The following is a 16,881-nucleotide window of genomic DNA, read 5'->3' as shown; positions in this document are numbered from 1 at the left end:
CCCGCCCGAGCCAGAGGAGACAGCGCGTGGCGCCCGAGCGCTCGGCGGAGCCGGGACGGCGAGGAGAGCGAGCATGCCGGGGACCGGACCGGACCGTAAGTGCCGCGTCGCCGCGGTCGCCGGTCCGCGCTGTCGTCGGGGTCTGCGCCGCACCCCCCTCACTTTACAAAGTTTGCGCCCGCGGCCCGGGCAGCTGCTCGGAGCTCGCGGCCGGCCGACTACACCCTCCGGTGTGCAGGGAGCTTGGCTCGCCCGAGTAGGGTTGAGCTTGGGGCGCGGAGTGCCCGGGACCTGGGGAAGGCGCTGCAGCCCGGTGACAGGCGGGTGACAGGCGGAGGCGACCTTAGCAGAGAAGGCCGAGCCGAGGCCTGACTGGGGAGAGGGTCTGCAGCCCTCCCGCGCCGCCCCTTCTTGTTTTGATCCCAGAAGTTGCCAGCCAGCTGGGTCGGAGATGGAGGGGCCCCGGCGCCCCGGGGTCGTGACAGTGGAGGTGCTCGGCGGGCTGTCTTCCCCCAGCCTCTGGGAACTGTCCATCTGTAGGGCAGGCCGGGAGCCAGGCTGTGGGAACACGGGAGGTGGGAGCCCGCAGAGGACAGATGGCTGGAAATTCAGCTGAACGGCTGGCTGTGGTACAGAAGGCACCCGGCTGGCGTGCTCAGCTCGCGAGCGCTCTAGACCCGCAGCCTGAATTGGTTGTGTGCCGGGCAGACCTGTGCCCGGGGACCCTGCCCCCCCACGACAATCACACCCTTGGACAGCGTTTGCTGGCTCCCAGCTGCCCCCACGTTCAGGGTGGGAAGCAGTTCCTGGGGAAACAGCAGAACGTCTTTGCTGGCGTTGTGCGGTGGATCTGAGTAGCTGTCAGGCGGGCTTTCCGACCCCACGGCCGGGATGTTGCTCCATTATGTCTGCTGGGCGTGTGTTTCCTCTCTGGCCCTAGAGGCAGGAGGTTCCCAGGGCTGCGGGCCACTCGGGAGGGGGCTGGCCGGAGACAAAGGGGTGGCGGTCCGCCCTGGCGTTGGGCTTGCAAGTTGCTGGGAGGTCTGAGAAACTTAACTTCTGGAGGCTGGGATGCCAACATCTTGCAGACCCCACCGGGTGGGCAAGGCTGCCCAGCATCCGCTTCCTGGCCAGGCAGGGGCCAGGAGGTTCGTGGGCAGCTGTCAGGCTCCTTGGTGGAGGGCTGGCGTGGGGTGCATGGGGTCCCTGGCCCTCTGACATCATCCCCTGGGTGGCCTTGGGAAGGCGGATGGGGCCAGTGCTGCCCCACGGGCCCCTGCTGAGAACCTGTCTACAAAGCCTCTTGCCAAGCAGGAAAGACTGCTGCCAGCCTGACCACTCTTCTGCGCCGAGTGGGGACCGCGGGGAGAGAAGTGGGGGGCAGGGGAACAGATGTGGCAGACGCTGCCAGAGTGAGGCAGATGAGGGAGGGAGAGCAGCACATCGGACCCGTTTTCTGGCAGAATCCGCCGTGAGCTCTGTGTGATTGGGAGGAGGGAAGGGTCCTATAAGCGGTACCTGGTTCTGGGGCCAAGGATTGCTGCATGCCAAGCCAGGACATCCCCGTCGGCCACCACTGGCCCTGAGGTCCCCACGCTCTCCCCTGTCACCAGGTTATCCATGTAATTGAGTTACCAACTCCAGGAAATCTCTCTGATTCGGCTCCACGTATTTTCATTTCTGCATGACTGGAAGAAATTAATTTTCCTTCCTACGCAAGGATCTGGAGACGCCGGCGGGCTGGGTCACTAATCCGCAGGATCCAAGCCGGCCGCCGTGGAGGCCAGGCTTCCTGCTGCGCCCTGTCCACAAGGCTTCCCTGCCACCTTCAGAACCATCTGGCGCTCCAGGCCGCCTCCCCTCCCCCGACGAGCTGTGAGCAGGTTGAGTTTGGGGTTCTGATTCATCGCCTCCCACGCGCCTGGGGTGGCAGGAGGGTGGCTGAATTGTGCCCATTTGAGTCTCCTCCCCAGGCAGGAGGATGAGGAGCAACTCTAGTTGTCCCCGCGTGTACGGGTATGCATGCACACACAGGTGTGCCCAGGGCCAGCATCAGCCGACACAGAGGCTAGAGTTGGGGGCCTAGGTGGGGGGCCAGCCTTTCTGTGGGTCTGCCTGTCGTGGCTGTTGTCACTCTCCACTGCTCTGTGCTTACACTCTGGTTCTTCTGTCCTCCGCCATCGCCGAGCCTCCCGTGACCTGGGAGGAGCTGGTACCTTCCCTCTCCCAGGAGCCCAGAGTATGACTGTGACCTGGCCCCTCCCATGGTCCCCGTTGCTGGCTGTCAGGCACTGGGGGCTCCGAGCACCTACAGTGCTGCGGGTGACTAAGGCTGAGGGACTCTGTCTTGTGTGTCCCAGGCAAGTGGGACACCGGCGTCACTGATGTCAGGGCCACCTGCTGCCGTGCGGGATGGGAGGCCTCAACCCTGGCCCCACCACCCCTGGGCCTTGTCTCTGTGCTGGATTCCCACGCAGCCTGCTGCGTGTTTGGCTGTCACAGCAGACGCACCCCCCTGCCAGCACAGACCATGGCCTGGCCACCGTGTCCCCTCCCAGCCTGTCACGGGGAGGTGGTGAGGCTCTGTGGGAGCCGCTCTGCTGGCTGAGGCAGCCTGGGGAGTGTTTGCCAACCATCGCATGTGCCCTGGGCAAATATTGACTGAACACCTCCTCCTCGCTGGGGCCGAAAAACAATAATAATGTGGGCCCAGGGGGGCCCACATGTGGGGTGCCAGGGCTCAGGGCTGGCCTGCGTGTCTGAATGGGTCTTCGTGATGACCCTGGGGCTCACCACCTCCCAGACCCCGAGAGGTCAGTGCTTGTAGCACAGCAGCCAGAGGCCAAGGCCCGTACTGCAGTCTCCGGGCCCTGGAGCCTGAGTGCCTGGGGCCAGAAGATGCCTTATGTGCCTCAGTTGAGGCGCCACGCCCATGGGACTTACCCAGGCTCACTGGGAGCCATGCAGAAGGCCCGGGGCTCCTTTTCATCAGGTCATCGGGTCTGTGCCAGGCCAGCAGCCGTTTGCTGGCTTGTCCTTGTGGCTCTCCGCCTCCCAAGGAGTTCGCACCCAAATTCTTTCCCAGAGGTTGTGACCCAGCTTGCCCGGGGCGCTGGGAAGCCCTGGGGCCGCTTCCAAGGGTCCCCAGCTGAGTCCCGCTTTGTGGAGCCCACACAGTGGGTGTAAGGGCAGGGGCATGGACTTGGCGCCTTGGACAGAGCAGAGGCCATGAGGCTCAGAGGCCTGGCCCGGCCTGGCCAGAGGAGGTGGCGTGAGGCAGCCGTCTGCACTGGGCTGGACCCCGTGGGGACCAGTCACAGGGACACAGGCTGCACTCCTGGCTTGCAACGGTGCACAGTGAATCAGGTCAGGCTCTGCTGCTGCCATTCAGACTCCTCAGGGCGTCTGATGTGCCTGGGAGGACAGCAAGGTGGACATGGCCATGGTCAGGACGCCGTCTGCTCAGACGCAGCCTGTGGTGCCCCAACCCTGGTCACTGACATGCAGGCATCCGCCTCTGAGGCTGCCAGGCCCAGTGAGGGTGCGGTGCCCACAACCCCCAGGCAGCCTGCAGGCTGAAGTCGGTGGCAGTGGCAGGAGGAGGTGCTGGACACCCTCGGGGCTGGAGAAGGGGCCTGGGGGATGGGCAACTCCTGAGGGCACACAGCAGGGGGGGGGGCAGCCTGCCGGGACTGCTGTGGCTTCAGAGCATCCCATCGACAGGTGAGGGTGTCAAGGGCTCTTCACTTGGCCGGCCATGGCACCCGCAGCCCCTGCTCTGTCCTGAGACTGTGGGCAAAGGAGAAGCACGGGATTCCCTGAGCCCCGTGTCTGACCCCCTCCCTGCAGCTGCATGACCAGCTCACCCGCCCTGTCCTCGGGTTCCAAGTGCAGAACACAGACTCAGGTGCTGCCTCTTCTGGTCACTCTGAGTGTGCAGAACCCCGGGGCGCAGGGCAGATGTGGCTGCACCCCAGCTCCACACTGGAACCTTACCACTCCACTGTCCTCCCAGACAGAGCAGGATGGGCCAGAGATAGCCCCAGGCCCCTTGCCCAGTGTCCTCTTCCATCTCAAGGGGACAGCCAGCCGGCAAGTGGGGCGCCACACCTGTGCCATCAGGAGGGAAACTGAGGTTGGGGTTGGCTGCACCCTGACATGCACGGGGCGGAGACAAGACTGAACCCTGGCTGCAGAGCCCCACGAGGCCCCTGACAGCTCAAGCCTTGCCGCCCGTTTAGAGCCCATGGCTGGACTGGGCAGAGGTCTCTCCATGCCCCGCTGAGCCCACTGGCCTCTGGCCCCTCTGTCTGTGGCCGGCCGTCTTCCCCAAGCCCAGGAGTCACAGGGCCAGTACCAGGCGAGGCCGTGAGCACTACAGGGCGCTCTGGGGTGCTTCCCCTCCCTGTGTTTCCTGTCTGCTTTCTGACACCGTGAGTGACGCATCACCAAGCACCGTGTGCTCACATGGCAGCTTCGGGGAGCGGGGCACAGCCCCGGCCTTGGGTACAGGGCCAAGGCCGCCTGCATCAGGCCCATTGTCTAGCGGCCACGTGGAAAAAAGGGGAAAGAGACCAGCAGACTTCGACTCCATTCTACACTTCACTTAGTCCCACTTGGATACAGCCATTGCTGCTGGCAAATGTGCTGCCACTCTGCATGAGACATCCCCTGTTCCCTCTTGTTCCCATTCCCGTTCCCACCCCTGTTCCCACCCCCATTTCCACTCTTGCTCCCATCCCCATTCCCAGCCCCATTCCCACTCTTGTTCCCACACCTGTTTCACTCTTGTTCCCATCCCCGTTCTCAACCGGTTCCCATCCCCCGTCCCCAACCCCATTCCCAGCCCCATTCCCACCCCCGTTCCCACCCTTGTTCCCATCCCTGTTCCCAACATTCCCACCTGTTCCCACTCGTTTCCACCGCTGTTCTCACTCTTGTTCCCACCCCCCATTCCCATCCCCATTCCCACCCATTCCCATCCCTATTCCCACTCTTGTTCCCACCCTCGTTCCCATCCCTGTTCCCATCCCTATTCCCACCCATTCCCACTCTTGTTTCCACCCCTGTTCTCACTCTTGTTCCCACCCCCCATTCCCATTCCTCATTCCCCCCCATTCCTACTCTTGTTCCCATCCCTGTTCCTGCCCCTGTTCCCACCCCATTTCCATCCCCGTTCCCATTGCTTTGGTCTCCAGTACAGCAGATGTTACCCCTGGGCACGTTGTGCCTGTCTTAGCAGGTCTTGAAAGCTCTGTGTCCGGCTGCACAGGACACAGTGAATCCACCCGATGACCACTCGAGCGGGAGAGGTGACCGCTGCTGGCCCCTGGGGTGCAGGGTTCAGCTGGGGGCCTGGGTGTGGGAACTGGGCAGCCCCAAGAGGTGACAGGAGGCTGAGGATCAGAGGGGACCCTTAGGGCAGCACATCTGGGAAGGAGGGAAGCAGGGTGCCAGGTCTGGGGGACGCTGGCCTTCATTCTGGGGCTGCAAGGCTGGCCATGGAGAGTCATTGTGGGTGGAAAGAGACTGAGAGGGCACCTGCTGTGTGGGCCAGAGTGTGGGGGCCTCACTCCCCGGCTGCCTGCCGTTCCTGTGGTCCCCATGGTCCACCGCGCTTGGTTCACCCACACCCAGGGCTGGAGGTGCCCGAATTCCCAGAGGGTGGTTTGCCAGCGACACGCTTGCTCTGTGCCTGCACAGGGGCTGTGAGTGTGCATAGGTGTGCACATACCATGGCCTTTGTGGCCAGCGTTTCCTCAGCTCACGTCCACGCATTGTCCACACCGTGACGGGAAGCCGCCCATTGCTCTGAGGTGGGCAGTGTCACAGTGTGGGCCGAACTGGCCATGTTTCTGCCGCCTGTAGGTGCTGTGGATATGTGTGTGGATGTGCGTGACACATGGCATCGGCCCTCAGGTGGGGTCCCCATGGTGGGATCTGGGCAGTGTCTCTGGGGACGTGTCCCCCGGGTGCCAAGCAACAGGTCAGGTGCTGTCTATCGCCCAGTCCGCCTGGCCAGGGACTGCCTTGCCAGGTGCCAGGGGAAGCTGTTTGCATAGCCACGACCCAGCTGCCTGCAAGCTGTTGTTGTATTTGGTTCCACAAACAGTCACTGGAGCTTGCCAGCACCTGCTCCCACCCCCCTGGCTTGAACCAGATTTTGTAGCTGGCCTTCTTGCTTGTCTCTGGACTCGGGCCGGGGGACCCCTTAGTGTCCAGGAGCAGAGCTGAGCATGCGCAGGCCCCAACCTGCCTGCCATCCACGCCATCCCACCTTTCTAGCTGTCCACCACTCAGGGCTTTTGCACAGTAGTTCCTTCTGTTGGGGATGCTCTCCCCCCAGGCATGTGCATGGCTCCCACCTTTCCCTCCTTCAGGTCTTTATCAAAGGTGCCTCTTCAGTGGTGCCTGCAGGCTCGCCACTCCTCCCCCTGCCATATTTTCCTGCTGGTTGCAGTTGCTTCCCCTCTGGTTATTCTCTGTGCTGGGTCTTGTCTATTCTATGCCCCTGACACCCAGAGCCCTCCGTGAACAGGCACCATACCTTGCTGGTGGGGTGAGGGGCCTGGGACACCCATGGCCAAGGACAACCCCACAGGTACACAGGAAGGGTTAGAGATGGCGCACACCCGCCTGCAAGCTGCCATGGTGCTTGATTCCGAACACAGCCACTGGTCCTTTCCAGCTGGCTTTGGGGTGGGGACAGCTCTGGTTGGTGTGGACAGCCCAGTTATCACCCAGATCCTTCCCTCCTAGATACGTGTCCCAGGGCCCTCCAGCTTGGCAAGGGTCCAGCCAGGGGTAGCTCTAGAATCCCCACCCCGGTGTACCCACAGGAGCCTGGGGACAGGGCCAACGGGGCATCCTCTGCTAAAGGTGTCAGGGCCTCCGAGTGTGTCCAGAGCTGTGTGGGAAGGTGATACCATGGCCACCGTGGGCAGCACAGGGTGAGCTGAGTTTGCAGCACTGCCCCTTGGGGCCTTGAGAGATTGAGCAGCCAGGAGGGAGGGGCAGCTCTGCGCTCCAGGCGTCCCAGGTCAGCCCTCAGAGCAGCCGGAGGTTGGCCACTTCCTTCCCAGAGCACTGGGGAAGCTGGGCAGGGCACCGGGCCTGTGGTTCCCCCTGGTCACCCAACACTGTCTCTAGAGGGCAAGAGGCCCCTTGAGAGAACAGCGACTCCACCCACCCTGGGCCCCTCTCGCAGCCCCGAAGGCTGAGCATTTGGAGCGGCCCTTCCTTGCATTTCCCTCCAAACTCAGGGCCTCATGGCTGTCGGAGCCTGACAGGAGCTGTGGAAACCCAAGTGGGTATGGACAGAAGCTGTGCACTGCCATGGGGGGCCCGTGTGCTGGGCAGCACTGATTCACTCCCTCAGCGAGCGATGGTGGACCCCACTGCACCCCACTGCACCCCACCTTGACCAGCTTCCAGCAGGCAGACGCCACCCTCAGGGTCAGGTGCAGTGTCAGAAGCGAGCAGAGGGACAGAGTGACAGCTTCTCCTCCTGGGGCTGTGCAGCCCAAGGCCACCACCTGGCTCAGGTCTGGCTTCTCAGGTAGAGGGACACAGAGCTGGGCCCCAGGGAGGGAGCCCCTGGCAGAGGGACGGCCATGCCAAGGCCCTGGAGCAGGAGTGAGCCTGGCCCTGGAGGCCATGCTGGAGGACGCGGGCTGGGCAGGGGCAGGGGCCGTGCCAGGCACGGGGACACAAGTACTCCCTGCCAGCCCCATGTGGCGCTGAAGCTCTGAGTCTGGCCAGGGTGTTGCCAATCCACCCTGAGGTGCCAGACTCCACCTAATGGGGAAACTGAGGCTCCGAGCACCCCTGGAGACCACGGGCTCAGCTGTGGGAGGTCCTGCGTGGCTTCCCTGGTCCTTCACACTGCCTTTCCCTGAACAGTGGGCACAGAGGCTGGGCTCTGTGACATCCACCAGGCACAGGATGTGGGGTTGGTTGCTCATCCCCTAAAAGCAGCAGCACAGAGCAAGCAAGATGCAGGTATGCAGAGACCCAGAAACACCTCTGGGTGCCGTGCAGTGGAGGTCTGTCGGCCAGATGCGGGAGGGGACCCTGAACTCAGCCCCCACCGGCTTCGTTGGAGCCGGGCCCTCCTCTGGCGGCCTGACCCCCGCACGTCCTGTGAACTATCTCCAAACCGCAGCACGGGTCCCCCTTTCAGATGGGGAAGTTGAGTCTCCGACAGGACAGGGCCCCTTTGGGCAGAAGGGGAACTGTGGGCACCCCCAAGGTGCACAGCAGCTCTGACCCTAAACATGCATGGCACAGTTGCACGCTGAGGCACATGGGGGTCCCGGGGCCAGGGTCTCCACGCAGGCCCAGGCAGGTGACCTCTCCCAGCCTCCGTCTCCCCACATGCCCACCTGTCTGAACTGTCCCTGTGGGCAGAGACTGTTGTGCCGCGTGTCCCCCTGCTGGCACAGGCAGGCCCCTTCCCCGGAGAACCCTGAGGCTGTCTGGCTCGGCAGGGCCGGCTCTGCTGGCGGCACCGTGAGAGCATTTGGAGGAATGAGTCAAAACATCCAGAAGGTTCTGCCTGGGGGGTGGGGGCGGGGCTGGCTCTGCGTCTCCCCCGGAGCAGCTGCTGCCCCGGCTGTGGAGGCACCCGTGCCAGTGCCTGGCCCATCTGGCTGCCTGGCGACTTCCCAAGGCTGGGCTGGCAGAGCAGTCGGCAGGGCGGGGGGATCAGCCTGCACCCCAGCAGCCCCGCACACCAGGGACACTGTGACACCACCTGGCAGGACTGCGGGGACCCCTCACCCTGAGAGGATGAGGTGCCCACGGCTCCTGTCCTGCCAGGACAATCACTGTGCTTTACTTTCCCTGCCACTGCTACTGCACGTGGGGACCCCACGGCCCTGGAGGAGAAGGTGCCCGCCGGGCGGCAGCATTGACTGTGTACCCTCACCCCCACGTGGTGCCCGTGTCTTGCATGGCACCCGTGTCCCATGCAGCCAGCAGGGCGACAGATGAGCCAAGGCCAGGCTCAGGGATGGTCTGAGGAGAGGACCCTGTTCCCACACGGGGCCAGCGTGAGCCCTCTTTATCCACCCTGCTCTATACCCCACCCGGCTCCGAAAGCCCCTGCCTGACCGGCTTTCTGGGTGCTAGACCCTGCTCCTTCAGTCTTGGTGGCATTTGTTCCCTGTGGTTGGTATCTGCACCCTGGCCTGGGGCACGAAGAAGGCAGGCACAGGCCCAGGGCCCACCCTGGCCACCCCCCCTAGTCCCACCCTGGCTGTACTGACTTGAGCATGAGCACCCTGGGCCCACACCTGTCCCGTCCTCAGAGCTGGCTGGCAGCTTTACTGCTTGCGCTCTCGGTGTGCTGGCCCTGCAGGAGATGTGACCATCAGGCCCTGCTCAGCTGCCTGGACTCCGCCCCCAACCCTAACCCCTGAGTGTCACAGCCCCAAGGGACAGGCTTGGGGGACACCCCTGCTCTGCTTCTCCCTCAGGGAGGAGCCCAGCCTTCTGACCACAGGTCCTTCCCACCACGGCAGCCCCGACACTTCGAGAGAGCTGCCATACAGAGCTTGCACCCTCGCACTGGCTGTGACTTCAGCACACGTAGACTCTGGTTACGGGGCCACACAAAAAAAAATCTCAGGACAGGCGTGGGCAGTGGCAGGAAGCAAGGGTGGCCACAGGTCTGAGGCCCTCAGCCAGGTCGCACTTGCAAATTGAATGCATCAGGAACAGCCAGGCTTGCCCAACTGAGCCTGAACTGCCCGGGGGAGGAGAAGAGGGCAGCAGGGGGCAGAGCAGGTGGAGGCCGTGCCAACCTCACAGCCACGGGCAGCCTCCCTCCCTGGGCTGTGTGATCTCGGCTCACCTGAGCGCCTCCAGCCGTCGCTCCACGTGGGCTCTGGGACTTCCAGGTGCCCGTGGGAGCCAGGCAGCTGTGTCAGTGAGACTGGGCACATGTGGACACTTTCTCGCCCTCCCTTGGCCTCGGGGCCCTGTCTGTGAAACGGAGATTGCAGAGCCGCTCCACTGAGACGCACAGGTTATCGGGAGATGTCGTTAACATTAATACTTGTCCTCCTGTAGTAAAGGCCTGGGGCAGAGGCCAGGCATCGGCATGTGGGACCCATCTGGCACAGACCGACCCCAGACCTGACCTTGGATAAGCCACAGCTGCACCGCTGTGACCTTGGGGAGGGCAGTGAGGGTGGGCATCACGGCAACACTGACATTTCCCGCTGGGGGCCGCTGGGGAATCACTGTGTCATCCAGGGTGCCGCATGCGTCGGAGGGAGCACGTTCCCTGGGGCCACACCCCCGCTCCACCATGGTCACCCCCAGTGGCCCTGTCGCTGCTGACTTGATCCCCCAGGTCCCCTCTGCCACCCAGGCCACAGGCCTTACAGGGGGCGTGGGGCATCGGGAGGGGCTCCAGGCCAGACCCCCTGGGAGACGGGAGGAAGTGCTCACTTGGCCACAGGACCAGGAAATCCTGGCTGGCAGGGTGCCACCCATCGTCACCAGCCAGACGTGCTTCGGATCCTTGCCAGGCGGGGTGGGGGTGGGGGTGGCACCGGCTTCCCCACTCCATGCCATCCTTCCTGCTGCCTGCGTGTAATTAACAGAGTAATTAAAAACAGGATGAGTTAATTGGTATTCATTTATGTGGCAGATGTTTTTAATTGAGGCAGGAAACAATTTACCTGTTTACATAAACAATGGCAAAGGCAGCCTTGTAGAACACATTTTTTTATATGTCTTCCTCCCCCTGCCTAAAAAGGAGAATCGAAGTGCCAGTCCCGGCAGTCCCTGTGCAGGCCCGGCCTCCTCATGTGCAGCCCGGCCGGTGGCCTGTGGAGGAGACATCTGCACCAGGCTCACTTCTTCCACTCAGGCAGAGGAAGCACTATCCCCAGGTCTCGGCCCCTGGTGGCCAGTGGGAGAGACCCAGCCATGGGGGAAGCCGGACGTGGGGCTGGGCAGGCCTGGGGTCCTCGGGGACCCTGTGTGTCCCCCAGGGTGGTGCCTGAGATGCACTGAAGTTTAAAATGCGGGTCCTCCCTTCGATGGCCGCCTTTCTGTACTCAGCGGGCATGGACGCCCTCGGCCACACGATGCACTGCACGGGCCCAGAACTTCATGCCACGCCCCTGCCTCTCTCGAGGGCAGAGCAGGCCGGGCTGCCTGGCCTCCCACCTGCAGAGAGCACCCGAGCAAGCGGGGCTGCCACGTCGCCTGTCTGTGGATGGGCACCAATTTGGCCCCTGCTGTATGCTTGGCCTGATGCTCCACGCACCAAGTCTCTGTGCTGTGGATGACCCTCGTTCCTGGGTGACGCCTGGGGGAGGAGTTAGACAACCCCACCGGACAGATGGGGAAACAGGCTCACAGGCTTCAGTGCGGGGTTGTGTGCCAGAAAGGGCTCCCTGGCTCCGTGGAGACGCCCATAGGGTGAGGCCTGCAGACACCTCCCTTTGCCGTCTACTGCAGCAGCTGACCAGTGGCCCCGGCGTCTGGAGAAGGGGCCTTGAGTCACCCCTGCTGGAGGTCAGGGTGTCCTCTTCCCAGGACCCTCGTTCTGATGTCGTGCTGCCATGTGGAGCCGCGCTGTCCCGGTCACCCCGTGCCAGGCCGTCCTCACCCACAGGAGGCAGCGTGGCAGGAGAGGCAGCACTCGGTCTCCCAGGCCACGTGGGACCTGTGCCATCGGCACATCAGGCGCTGCTGCGCCCGGCCTGGTGCCACCTAGCCCTGCGTGAGCAGCGTGGGTTTAGGCTTCGCCGCGTTCCTCGCAGTGCAAGGCTGCACACGTTTCTAGATGAGGGAAGCATCGGAGCTGGTCAGGCTGGGGGCGCCTCGCTACCGGCAGAGGAAGATCGGCCACGGGGCCTGGGAGGGGCAGGGGACGCTTGTCCCTCCTGTCCAGGCTGGGTCTCTGTGCCCGGTGGGCACAGCAGCCTTCTCTCTCCTCGGCATCCTGGCCTGGCCTCCACGTCGTTGCTGACTCTGGGCTCCCCACAGTCAGGCCGGGGGAGGGGGGATTCGCATCCAGGCCCTGGCTGGGCCCAGCAGGTAGCAGAGCGGTGTGCTGCATCTGTGCATGCCCTGACAGTCAGTCGTCACATGCTGTCCGTTGGCCTCCCTGCGAGGTTGGGTGCGGCAGGCTTCACAGGGCCCCCTGGACATCCTCTGGGCGGTGCCGAGAGGACGTGCACAGAAGGCAGGGCCTGGACCCCATCCCGGGTGCTCAGGCGCCGTTTCCTGGCCCCGAGGAGGTGCTGTGCGTACAGGGGGTCGGGGTCAGGGAAATCACCCACGAACACCTAGCCACACACAACGCACATGCATGCACACATACAAGTGGTGTGTGGGTACATGTGCATACACGTGTGTGCACATACAAACACGTGTGCACCCCACGTGTACAGTGCACTCCTACACATTCATGTTCCTGTGCACATACTTGTGAACACATGCATGCGTGTCTGCAGTGCATGCACACCCACACACCTAGTCACACATGTGTACACGTACTTGCACACACACACAAAACGTGAGTTCGGGCCTGCCTGACCCCAAGCTATCGTGGGGGGCTGTGTGACTGCCCCCACTGTGAGCACCCCAGAACGGACCTGTTTCTGGCATGTGGGCCCCAGCCCCGGCTGAGGCCATGCACCATGACGTGGGCGGAGGTGGGGTGCCTCCGCGACATCCTGAGAGACCGGGCACAGAAACCCTAGGAGCGGCTGCCTGGCTGAGGGCCTCACAGAGGCGACCAGCCATGAGCGATCCCGGGGTGCCCTCTCTGTGCCCAGCGCTCACTGGCCCCCCTCCTACGCATACGCCCTGCACGTGCCGAGCCGCCGCACCCCTCGCCTCCGGAGCCGTGGCACCCACCTTCCGGTCGAGGCTCCGCGCGCGGAGCCAGTCTCCATCCCCTCGGGTTTCCGTCGCCCACCTGCCCTGTGTGCATCCTTACCCACCGGCTACCACCCTGCCGGCCTCTCCTCCTGCGTCCTCCTCCCCGCCCACCCCGCCCACGTTCTTGCCCACCAACCCCTGCAGGGAGCATGGGAAGGGACCAGATGCGCCGGCCTGGCACGCCCTTCCTCCCGCCACCCTGCCCGGCCTGGCTGCCTCCTGGCAGCGGGCAGCCCAGATGGCGGGGTCGCCTCCCCCAGCGCTCAGGGAGCTGTTGGCCGCGCGGCCGGCAGCTGGGCGGGGAATGTGCTTCCTCCAAGCCAGCGCCGGCCGCGGGTGAGCAGCCCTGGACATCTGGATCCCATTTGCGGTCCTTGGGGAGCACAGACGGCTCTAATCCCAGGCGCTCTGAGCTCCCCGCCCCCTCACTCTGCTAGGCTCTGGGCTCCACCAGGCCTTGCCGCCCAGAGTGGTTCGCAGCAGCTGTGGGCTCCGTGGCCGAATGGAAGCCCAGGCCCTGACTGAGAACCCGGCAGGAGGGCAGCAGTGCTGGGTGACTCTCCCGGACCTGCCACAGGCCTTCTGTGTCTGCTTCCCTGAGCACATTCCCGTCCCAGGCAGGACTGCGCTGTCACCGCTGCGACAGCCCCTCTCCGTGTCAGCAGGTGGAGTCCACGGCACTGTCCAGGCGAGTGAAGGGCGTTAGGGTTCAGGCCATGCAGGGAAACGTGTCAGCCGACCACTTTCATGGCACAGCGTCAGCGGGTCTGCCGGGCTCTGCCCCACCCACGGGGAAGCTGATGACCAGCGTATGAGTGGACTCTCCCTGGCCATGTGCGAGGTGCGTCTGCGGTGCTCTTGGCTGGGTTTGTCTTTTTCGTTGCTGTGTAGTGTTCCACCATGTGACTGTGCCACCATGCACAGTTGTTGGAGGAGTCTAGGTGGCTTCCTGGTTGGGTCTCTCAGGACGATTAGCTCCTGAGACACAGGCTCTGCACTCCACAGAGGAAATGCAGGCTTCGGGTGTGACCGGTCAGATGGGCAGGTTTTGTCCCGCCTGTTGTAGCCCCGTGCGCCCGCCAGGACTCCTCAGGGATGGGATTGCTCACTGCTGCATGCAAGCCCTGACACCACCGCAGGGGTCGGTGCAGAGAGCCAAGGGCAGAGTGGGTGGCACTGTCGCTGCCCCTGCCTCCACTCTGCTACTGTGAAGTCTGAATGCTGGACTCTGAGGTCCAGCCCAGCTCTGCCATGCCCGCTGCCCCCAGAGCTCCTGACCCCTGGTCAGCTCAGTGCTTCTGGCTGGGCTGGGCCAGGCCGCCCTGTGCTGAGGGCAGCATGGTCAGTGGCCACCGCATGCTGGGCTCTGTCCTGTGAGCAGGCCCCAGAGCCAGGGCTGCCCATGTGCAGGTCACATTCCACGTCAGCGCATCCTTGGGGATGGGGGGTGCTGGTGGGCAGGGCCGGTCTGATGGTCCCCAAAGCCCTCACATGGGGGTCTGTGGGAACAGGACGCCTCTGGAAACCTTGCTACAGACAGGCTCCGTGATGCCCCAGTTCAAACCAGAGAGCGCCCCCTTCCAGGCAGAGTCTCCCCCATGCAGCGGAGCAGCTGAGCCTGTCGGTCAGGCCGCGGTCCTCAAGCCTTCTGCAGCACGCCAAGTGCCCGCCCCAGTCCTTGTTCTGCCTCAGGGCGCCGGGGCAGGGTGCGAGGACCAGGCCCTGGTCACAGTGACCTGGCTCTGACAGGTACAAAGAGAAAGCGGGTAGCATGGCCACAGGGCAGGGACAGCTCCTGAGCAAAGGAGGCTGGCACCTGGGGCAAGGGTCCCTCTTGCAGAGGTCCCCAAGGCCTTCAGGGCAGTGCTGGCAGAGGCCCAGAGGGAGGCCCCAGGGCCTCCCTGCCCGTCAGGCGCTGCCACTCGAGCACAGCACGTCCTGTCCTCCAGGTTTCTGCATAGAGCAGCTTCATCACTGTGGACAGGCCAGAGATGGCGTGGCCCCCGCCAGGCAGGGGCCACTGTCCCTCGCGCAGGCCTCCTTCTGCTCATGCCACAGGGCCAGCCCAGGCAGGCTGCAGCTTGCGGCAGAGCAGCCTCGCCGTTGCTCCCTCGGGTCCCCCAAGGTCCTGGGGACTGTGTCGGAGGTTCCTGTTGGGACAGGAGGGCTCCGCTGCAGGCTCCTGGGGGGGCTCCTCCAGCCTATGGGCCGCTCACAGGGGCCCAGACACACTGGCATGAGGGCTGGCCCTGCCCATGGTTGGTGAAGCACATGTGCCTGTGATGCAGGCAGCCACGGAGGCTGCGGTGTGCCGTCTGAGTCAGCCGTGCCTCAGTTTTCCTATCTGTTCCTGGGCTCCACACCACACAGCTCTGCCAGGCGAGTGGATGGGGTAGAGAGAACAGGGGCCGCCTCAACACGCCAGGTCGCTCAGGGTGCAGAGGACACGACTGGCCCCGTGCTCCACAGTGCCATCTCCAGGACATGAGGTCTCAGCCACATGCACAAGACACCCTGACAGGCCTACACAGGCTGCCCCCATTCACTGATGGGCCGGTCCTCACTCTCAGTGTCCTGGGAGGAAACTGAGGCCTGGCATAGGGGGGGCCTAAGGCCCATTGTAGGAGGAAAAGCCAGTCAGGAGCTGCGTGTCCAAGATGCCCGCTCAGCCGCCTTGTCCCTCATGACAAGCGCGGTGGCTGGGAAGCCCAGCCTGATTCCCACAGCCATGAAACCCTTTGGTGTCACCATCCCAGGCAGCCCACCCCAGAATGCACCCCATGGATGACCTCAGGCCACAGACACCAAGTGACGCCCCAGTTCACACAGAAGGTAGAGCCAGTTCCGGCCTCCTGGTCCAGCCCTGTGGTGTGGTGATCTTGTAACTTTCATACTCACAAGGGTCAGGGTCCCTGGAACCCCTCCCAGGACCGACCAGCACCAGTAGGCAGCGAGTGAACTACCCGAGGAGTGGTTGTCCTGGTTCAGCCTCCGAGGACAGGGAAGGGCAGGCATGAGGTATCTGGACTTGGTTCTGAGTACGGATCGTGGGGGTGGGGGACACCAAACCCCGACCCCTTCCACTTAGACCACTCCTGTGGATGGGGCCACAGGCCCTAACGGGAAGCAGATGTGCTAGCTACAGCTGAGCCTGGGCCCATGAGGGCTGTGGCCCTGGACCCCCACTGGGCCTGGGGTCACAGGCAGCTCAGGCCAGCTCAGCCTGTCAGATTGCCTGCGCCCTGGGACACGGAGTCGCTGCGAGGCAGCCTGGGCGTCCCCTTCCCAGGGTCATGCCTCGCCCCCACCACAGGGAGGCTGCCCGAGAGCTGTGGCCCCAGAGTCTGCCTGGGGTGGAGAAATGGCTCCAGCTGGTAAGACCTGGGGACCCCAGATGACATAGCCAGGCCCTAGGGTCCAGGAGAGGAGCCCTAAACCCCCAGCCCTCTGGGAGACCCTAGGAATGCCCCCTCCAGCACCTCTGTGCCAACCCCGCAGCCCAGGTCACCTGGAGCCAGTGACACCTACTCACTCAGTGGCCTCAAAGAAAGAGTATGTGTCCCCACGGGCATCGGTGTGGTGGCAGGGACCCTCCTGGGTTGTCCAGTTCCTGCTGTCACCGTAGCCTGCCTCTCCGGGGTCCACCCAGGACCCCAGAAGCAGGACCATGTCCCCCTGCAAGGCCAGCGGTGCGGAGCACTTGGGGTGCAGAGCCCACGTCCCCAAGCTGACTCAGCTGTGCCCAAAGTCAGCACGTGGCATCACTGTGTCCCCGTCACGTGGCCTGCCGGGCTCTGGGTGCCCTTGGGGGGGCTTCGTCCGTTGCTCCATTGGTGGGTGATGTTCGCTTGAGCCGGCACCCAGCTCACGAGGAAGTCAGGGTTCCTGGGAGGAGATTGGAAGGGGGGCTCCAGGCCACGCGGGCCTCGAGACAAGATGTGGTGGCCTCGCGGTGCAGACATCTCAGGGACC

At 63.9% G+C, this 16,881-nt stretch overlaps 1 protein-coding gene across 2 annotated transcripts in view; it reads left to right on the top strand.

The window, feature by feature from the left end:
* Cbfa2t3 (core-binding factor, runt domain, alpha subunit 2; translocated to, 3) overlaps window positions 1-16,881 on the top strand; it is a 53,172-nt gene that overhangs the window by 14,737 nt on the left and 21,554 nt on the right. The window contains exon 1 of one of the 2 annotated variants that reach the window (XM_005411029.2): window positions 13,340-13,750. The exons of the other annotated variant lie outside the window; for it this stretch is intronic. The gene's annotated coding sequence lies outside the window, so the exon portion shown is untranslated. Of the gene's footprint in view, window positions 1-13,339; window positions 13,751-16,881 lie in introns of those variants that run through there. 2 annotated transcript variants of the gene reach the window in all.

This window comes from Chinchilla lanigera, unplaced genomic scaffold (assembly GCF_000276665.1).
Source record: "Chinchilla lanigera isolate Chin_1 unplaced genomic scaffold, ChiLan1.0 scaffold00140, whole genome shotgun sequence".
NCBI classification, from domain to species: domain Eukaryota; kingdom Metazoa; phylum Chordata; class Mammalia; order Rodentia; family Chinchillidae; genus Chinchilla; species Chinchilla lanigera.
Note: the sequence above shows the minus strand (reverse complement) of the source record. Positions and strands in the feature narration are given on the sequence as shown.